The sequence below is a fragment of the Gymnodraco acuticeps genome, unplaced genomic scaffold (genome assembly GCF_902827175.1).
Source record: "Gymnodraco acuticeps unplaced genomic scaffold, fGymAcu1.1, whole genome shotgun sequence".
In the NCBI taxonomy this organism is placed as follows: domain Eukaryota; kingdom Metazoa; phylum Chordata; class Actinopteri; order Perciformes; family Bathydraconidae; genus Gymnodraco; species Gymnodraco acuticeps.
In genome coordinates this window covers 225,678-234,256 of record NW_022989995.1, presented here as the reverse complement: position 1 = coordinate 234,256, position 8,579 = coordinate 225,678, and the positions used below count along the sequence as shown (strand labels likewise).

At 41.6% G+C, this 8,579-nt stretch overlaps 1 long non-coding RNA gene across 1 annotated transcript; it reads left to right on the top strand.

Annotated features, from left to right (window-relative positions):
* The first annotated feature begins 1,055 nt into the window (after window positions 1–1,055).
* On the top strand, window positions 1,056–1,487 carry LOC117544073. Its single transcript, XR_004568645.1, has 3 exons — window positions 1,056–1,078; window positions 1,151–1,285; window positions 1,389–1,487. It is a non-coding gene; the product is annotated as an uncharacterized LOC117544073 (long non-coding RNA).
* The last annotated feature ends 7,092 nt before the right edge of the window (window positions 1,488–8,579 follow it).

Here is an 8,579-nt window from a genome sequence, read left to right as displayed (position 1 = left end):
GCTTCCAGTTTGTGTTCGGCGGCAGACACCCTATCCGTTTTTAAGAGTGCGCTTAAGACCTTCCTTTTTGATAAAGCTTATAGTTAGGGCTGATTAGATTGAGCCCCTAGTTTTGCTGATATAGGCTTACTTTGTCGGGGGACATCTTACTTCTTCCTTCTCTCTGTCTATACCTGTGTACTCTCATGTTCCGATTAACCCAGCTTCCCCAAATGTCTTTCTTTTTGGTGTCTATATACCAGTGCTGCCAAGTCTCACCCTTTGAGAGTGAGAGTCACGCAATGTAACCTCTTCACATGCCTCACGCCACACTTGCCATTTCACACGCTTTCCCCCCCCCTCTCACTACTTTATAATTATTTTTATATTTAATGATATATTTCCATAACTTGTTGCTTGAGGCTTGCCGTAGTTCGAGTCAGGGACAGGGTGAGCCCGCCCTATTCTGCCCCCGATTGGCTGACCGAGATATGTGATAACCAATCATCAGCCCTCGAGGCTAAATCCAACCAACCCAACGAAAGGCACCACGTATACAAACCAATCAGAGGCAGCTTAGGGCGGGTCATTGCGTCTCTATCCTATGAAGAACAACATAACTCTATGGCGGAGAAATCGAAAAGTAAACGTGAAACGTCTGTGTCAGCGCCTCAATAATGCCGTGACTGACATTTTCATCTGAAGCGGGAGGTCAAACGGTAGGTAACCACATTATTTGTACAAATATTTTTATTTTGATGAAGTCAACGGTGGGTCTGACTACGTGAGACTTAACGTTACACAGGCTGCTGGTGAGCAGTGTGGCAGGTTGCTGCGGTGGGTTTAACAACAAACAACCGTGACTAATAGCAGTGTTAGTTAAATCATCACGTATTTGCTTGTGTGATCTAATGGATACTTACTATGAGCTAAGGAAATGTACAGTACTGTACTGTACCTGTGCTGTTTGCATTTATGTCTAATAAAATATTCAATCAATCAAATAGTAACATGTAGCTATCTTTTGATCCAGAGAATCTGACTGTGGATGTGGGATACTGGTTTAAAGGAAGCACCAATTGTAAAGGTTACCTGACAGGTATGTGCAGTCCAAATGAAATTCAGAAGAGTTAAATTAAATTGAAATTAAGATGTTCCATTCTTGTCATAGAATTCTGTGAGCTCCATGGAAGCGAGTATTTGAAAATACTTATGCACGTTTCCATTCGATGGTTGAGCCTGGAGAGGTGTTTGACTCGTACCCTGCAGCAGTATGAACCACTGGCCAGCTACTTCAAGTCATCAGGTAGGCATCATATTTCAATGATCCAAATGAACGAACGATTATTATAACAGACTGAAAAGTAAATGTATGTAGTATGCACAACCTGTGTTTTTTTTATTCACAGATGAGAAACAACCAAGGTTCAGGAGGCTGTTGGAAGCATTCTCTAACTCAATGACAGAGGTGTACCTGCTCTTCTATCAAGCAACGTTGCCAGTCTTCTCCACCTTCAACCTCCTCCTCCAGAGAGAGAAGTCCTCCATCTTCCTTCTACATGATGAGATCAATTGGGAAGGTTGGGATACAGTATGCTAGTAATACAGTATGCTAGTAATAATGTACTATGTTTGTTCCTTTTTTCATCATCCGCAAGTTTCTCTCGAAGTTTCTGAAGCCAGCAGCACTGCAGCACCGGGAATTGCATGAAATCCTCTATAAGGACCCATCAAACCAATTGCCAGGTAATCCTCCAAGTTTCACATCAGCAGATGCACATACACTATCCACTCACTGATCTCACTCACATAATACTGTTTTGTTAGAGGGCTGCTTGTGCAGACAAGTTATGAGTTTGATAATGTCATCTCATCACACACATAGGACCACAATGGAAACAAGTCCACAGGACTTTTTAATGTTATCCTTTTAGCCCAAATGTGTGACTGAACCTTGTGCTGTTTGCATTTCTGTCTATTAAAGTATTCAATCAATCAATCACTGATGTGATGAAGATACTTAAAGGGGTGCTTTCAAGTTAGCTATTGTGGTTGTTGATGATTGCTAAAGTGACTCAACACCAGTCTTATTCCCAGTCTCATACTGACATGTTGGTGTTGGGAATGAGAACATATTGCATCAATCTTTCTCCAGAATCGCATACAGCACCTTAATGACCTCTGTGACGTTGTTGATTTATTGTGTCTCTCGTAGGAGAAAAGCTGGTGATCGGCTTCACTACTCGAGCTACACTCAACAGGCTCCTTGATGCAGGAGACATTACACCGCAGCAAGTGCAGAGGTTCCAGCAGGCAGCAGTGGCGTTTCTGGTGAGGGCTGTGGAGTATGCCATGAAGAAACTCCCCATGAGAGAGCCCCAGATAAAACATGCCATGTTTCTGGATGTCCAGCAGAGGGTAAAGTGTGGAGTGGAAGACGCCTTGTACTTTGTCGACAGGTTAGTTGGGGTATCAAGTCAAGTACATTTATCTATAGTGCCAAATCACAACACAAGTTATCTCAATATACTTAATAAGTAGAGCAGGTTAAAGACTCTTGGCTCTTGTCACATTTTCTTAATAGATTGTAAAGTTTAATGACCACATCTGAAAAACAACCCGTTTCAGCTACATTACTTGACCAGATCAGTGCACATTGTGTTCTTTTTAGGTTTCCTGAACTTCTCCCATACAACGGACCTGACGAGCGTGACAAACTGAGTGAGGAGTTTCTGGACTACCAGTCCATGGACATTGCCATGCCCGAAGACCCAGCCACGTTCGACATTGAGAGCTTTTGGGGGAACATGGCATCAATGAAAAATAAGGTAAGAATTATTCTGCACCCTTTGAAATACCCATTGACGTAATCAACTTAATTCTATACAAAAATACTTGAGAGTAATTAGGCTTCCTACATTTTTCAAAGGTGACCGGTATGAGCAGATTTGGGAGGCTCTCCCGTATTGCCAAGTTGGTGTTGGTACTTCCACATTCAAATGCTGATGCTGAACGAGTGTTCTCTGTGGTGGGACTGAACAAAACCCGAAAAACAGTTTGGCTCTTGATGGAACTCTATCATCCATCATGACTGTGAAGATGGCAAACCTTGAGCCACAGTGTTTCAAATGGGAGCCCCCTCCCTCTGTCATCAAGGCATCAAAATCTGCCACAAACACCTAGAACATGAGACATGTCATGTAAACCAAAACACACAAACAAAGACATGCACTTTATTTATTTATAATATATATTATATATATATATATTATTCTGGTTCTAATTTTGTTACTCTTAAAAAAAAATGCACTAAAGGAAAAGGCTGCTATTGGTTCTTAAAAGGCTGCTATTATTTCTTAAAAGGCTGCTATATTTTCTTTATATTGACATTTTATAAATACATCACAACAGTCTTAATGTTAATTTAAATTGAGATATTCCTCTAAATCGACGTTAAAAAAAGGCAAAAAAAAAATCTAAACGCATCTTCCCCCAAAAGTCTCACTACTTGTTACTGAAACTTGGCAGCCCTGCTATATACGCTGGGATCCGGAGTCATGGATGATCCTGCGGTCCTCTGTCCTGCATCGCGAGCCCTGGATCTTGAGTTGTAGCTGTGGTCCTGGATCATAGGTCCTGGATGGATATCCTCGTGGATTCATCTTCCTATTATACACACATGCATTTCCAAACATTTGGACTACCTATGTTGCAAATGTATTATCTTTTCAATTTACACACGGCATCTATTGTCCGTCCTGGGAGAGGGATCCCTCCTGTGTTGCTCTCCCTGAGGTTTCTCACATTTTTCCCTTTAAAACTGTGGGTTTTCTCCAGAAGTTTTTCCTTGTACGATGTGAGGGTCTAAGGACAGAGGGTGTCGTATTGTCATACTGATATTTTGTACAAACTGTGAAGTCCACTGAGACAAATGTAACATTTGTGATATTGGGCTATATAAATAAACATTGATTGATTGATTCTACTTTTACTCAAGTACAAGATCTGAGTACTTCTACTTTTAATCAAGTACAAGATCTGAGTACTTCTACTTTTACTCTAGTACCAGATCTGAGTACTTCTACTTTTACTCTAGTACAAGATCTGAGTACTTCTACTTTTAATCAAGTACAAGATCTGAGTACTTCTACTTTTACTCTAGTACAAGATCTGAGTACTTCTACTTTTACTCTAGTACAAAATCTGAGTACTTTTAATCAAGTACAAGATCTGAATACTTCTACTTTTACTCTAGTACAAGATCTGAGTACTTCTACTTTTACTCAAGTACAAGATCTATACTTATACCACCTCCGTTTAGCCTATGAAAAAACTATTAGAAAACGAAGGCTAAAGCTAACGTTAGCAGATAGTGACAATGTATGCTAGTTAGCCAGCTCAACGATAATATTGCAACAGAAAAAACGTTTCAGTGCACATCACGCTCTGCCGCTCCGACAGGGAGCTCTGCTCTGAACACCTGAATGGCCCATTCTAACAGTTGTTCACCAGCGGTCCAGTCTGTGCGACAGTGACTCCGGACCACACAGTTAATATTAACGAACACACCCATAGGTAATGTAGCTGCTGAAGCTAGACCATCATCGCGGAGCAGCAGAGCCTTATTATACATCCATGAGCAGAACCGACAGGCAGGAAGACTCGAGCACACAGCTCGCGCTTCATTATAATATATTTATATTATTATATTTTTTTTTTCGGGACCCCCTTGAAAATGAGATGGGGTCTCAAGGGGTTTATCCCAATGAATAAACATTTCTATATATATTAAAATAGAACACCATGCGTGCAAGCCCACCTTAACCTGCCATCAGGCCCTGGGGCTGATAGTTTTTGTAGGCCCCCTATTTAAACAACAAATCAAAGTCATTTATAGCCTCGGCAGGCTCTGTGATCGCACTTCTCCACTCTGCTCTACGCACGCCTGGTCCTCTCCTCCAGATGAGTGACGTATCGGGCCTCCCTCATGTATTTGTCCGGTTGCCGTTGGCTCCCCTCCACGTAGCAAGTCCTCGTCGTCCTCTCCATCTCCTCCAACAGATAATGTCCCTCCTGTCTGTTTTTCCTCTCCCGTACTCCATTGCTATCAGAACCAGACGGCCTACTTGGCTCCGAGGCCCTGCGGCCGGCACCGCTGCCGCTCGATACAGAACTCTTCTGTCCTTCCTCCTCATCCTGGCTTACAGGTTTAAAATAACCTGTAAGCTTCGGCATGTTATGTAATAGCTGCTTGTCTCGAAACTCCTTTTCCTTTTCCGAGCGCTACTCTCACATTTTTTCTTCTCAAACTTTTTCTCCTAAACAACCTTCATCTGTCACTCAATCACTCGCAATTTGAATAAGTCACATGTGAAACATATTCTCATTCTGATTGGCTGTTGAGTGGTGCCCACTGACTGTTTCGGAGTCATCATTTTTGAGAAAAATCTCTGGAATCCATCGATCTGATTGATATGCGGAGCAAATGATCAAAATACTACGGAGGGAAGATATTTACGTTTGGATTACTGGTCTGGAGAAAGCTCACGAGTGTGTGTGTGTGTGTGTATACCACGTGTGTGTGTTTGTGTATTTTTACGTTTGTGTGTATTGTGTTTTTTTCCCGGGGAAAACACTTTGCATTGTTATGCCTGCTGTGACGTTAAGTTACTCCGTTCTCCGCTTGTAATTATGCCGTTACAAGCTTCAAAGTTGTATTTATCATCTGAATTTGCCGAAACAAGTTTAATATTCTGAAAGCCAAGACTTTGTTTATTTGAAACCAGATGAAAACAAACTGTAACGGACCCTGCCGTGTCATCTATGATTACTTTCAAATTCAATTCAAATTCAAAACCTTTATTTATCCAGGTAAAATCCCATTGAGATCAATGATCTCTTTTTCAAGGGAGACCTGCAGCAGTAGGTTCCACAAGAAGACATAAAAACATAAACAACAGAACAACAAAAGGACATCATACAGCAAAATGTACAGGGATTACAATTTACATATTTAACCACAAGTACAGGTACCAACAGCATCTGATTTTGTAGCATCCAACCGAGCTTTAAAAACATGTAGTGGTACTAGCTTGGTAATTTTCCATTCTTTTTGCAGACTGTTCCATGTTAGTGGAGCTGCACATCTAAAAGCTTTCTTCCCTAAGACAGTCCTAGCACTTGGCACATTTAATAAAACCACAGCATGCGATCTCAGGCAATAAGTACTTTCAATTCGCAGAGAGATCAGGGAGCAGATATAAGATGGTAGTTTATCCAACATGGCTTTGTAAATGAAAAAGTACCAGTGACTGAGCCTCCGTACAGTAAGTGATGGCATAACCGCCTTGGTATACAGGGTACAGTGATGCGTAAGTGCTTTACAATTTGTCAAAAATCTCAGTGCACTGTGATACGCAGCATCTAACTTGCTCAGGTAATTGGCAGGTGCATTCATATATAACAAATCACCATAGTCCAGCACAGGTAAAAAGGTCACAGTGACTAGCCTTTTCCTGGCCTCAAGCGAGAAACAGGACTTATTTCTGTAAAAGAAACCTAGCCTAACCCTCAGCTTTTTAAGCAGGTTATTGACATGAAGTTTAAAAGTGAGACAGTCATCAAGCCAGATACCCAAGTATTTGTAACAGGTAACCACTTCAAGTTGTATTTCTTGCGTAGTTACAATATCCAAAGCAGTCTCTGGTGTATTTTTAGCTTTAGAAAAGAGCATTACCTTGGTTTTATCCACATTTAAAAGAAGCTTAAGTTCAGAGAGCTGAGCCTGAATAATGTTAAAAACAGCCTGTAATTTAACAACAGCCTCGTTAATCGAGGGACCTGCACAGTACATAACGGTATCGTCCGCATCAAAATGTAAGGTTGCTCCTTCAACATTTTCACCTAAACTATTAATATAGATAGAGAATAATAGCGGACCTAAAACTGAACCTTGTGGTACACCATTAGTGATGTTTAACCACTCAGAAGACAGCCCATCAAACTGAACACATTGGGATCTTTCAGAGAGGTAGTTTACAAACCACCCCACTGCATGGCTGGACATGCCTATACTGACCAGCCTTTGCTTCAAAATGCAATGATCGACAGTATCAAAAGCTTTGGATAGGTCAACAAATAGAGCTGCACAACTCTGCTTATTATCTAAAATACTCGTAATATCATTTACCACTTTCATTGTGGCAGTGATGGTGCTATGTTGCTTTCTGAAGCCTGACTGATGTTTAGACAGGATGTCATTGTTACATAAAAACTCCTTTACCTGTTCACTCACTAAGCGTTCAAGAACCTTGGCCAGAACTGACAACTTAGAGATGGGTCTATAATTGTTTAATAATACTATACGCCTTACATTCATAATTTCAGCGGACGGAGGGGAACGGCAGAACAGCAGAGTGGCGAGGGAGAGCTGTATTCTTCCCTTTACAAACTTCAAAAATGTATTTATCTTATGATTTTGGAAATAAAAGTTTCATATTCTGAAAGCCAAGACTTTGTTTATTAAACATTTTAAAAAAACATCCGAAATAAAAAACGTTTTTCTTTAAAAAAGAAAATTGGCCCCGATCTCCGTAGGCCACTGGGCTTCAGCCCGTGCATTAAGGTGGCCCTGCATGCGTTTATGATGGCACATAACAGCTCGCGGCCGCAGATTAATCCGGGTCCCATACTCCAAAAATATTTTTATTGCAGATCTACATGAATCACACAAACGACCTATTTTGGATTCAAAACAGCAAATTTTGCCGAAAGGTGACAAGTTTGCATCCCTGTAAATGAATGAATAGTTTTTTTACCGATGCAAATACGCTACAATCGATGCATCGCGAGTTCAACCCAAACTCTAGCCGATGTGCACTCTTTCAACCGGTGCACTCGCATCTTGAAGGTTTATGCCAGTGCACCGATGCGAATCGCTGAATCTTAACATCCCTACTTTACAGTGGTTGCTTCAGCAAATCCACCCGATACTACAACATCAGGCTCATCTTCTGGGCTGTGTTCTATCAGATGGTTTGAGAGTAGTCGGGCGAGATCTGCTTTGTTCTCTTCCAGTGCCATGAAGCTTGACCAGTCTGCTGAAAGTGGAATGGAGTCATTTACGATTTATCCGCGTACTGGTCGGTGACGCTGTTTACGTTTCCTCCTTGAGCCCGTTTTGATGGATTCGTCATGGTACCTGTCGAAGACTAGATCAATCCTCTGGTACTTCTCTCCCATCTTCAACACTGTCTCAGCAAAGTTGTTGTTGTTGGCAATGTTGTAGTGTCAGGCGGCTTCCCAAGTGCCATTACAAGTGCTTGGCCATCAATAACCAGGCAGCTGGGTTCCCGAAGGGGCACATCTGCAGGCGTTTGGACATGTTTTGTCAGTATATTTGCTACATTTTTGCCCTCATTAAAATCACTAACAACCTCCTCATCGCATCTGATTCTGACCTCATCAGTATTCTCATCCTCCTGGAACTCTCCGCAGCCTTTGACACAATATCCCATAGCATCCTCCTCAGCCGCCTGTCAGACTACCTTGGCCTCAGTCACGCAGCTCTTGCCTGGTTTGAGTCCTACCTCTCTAACAGG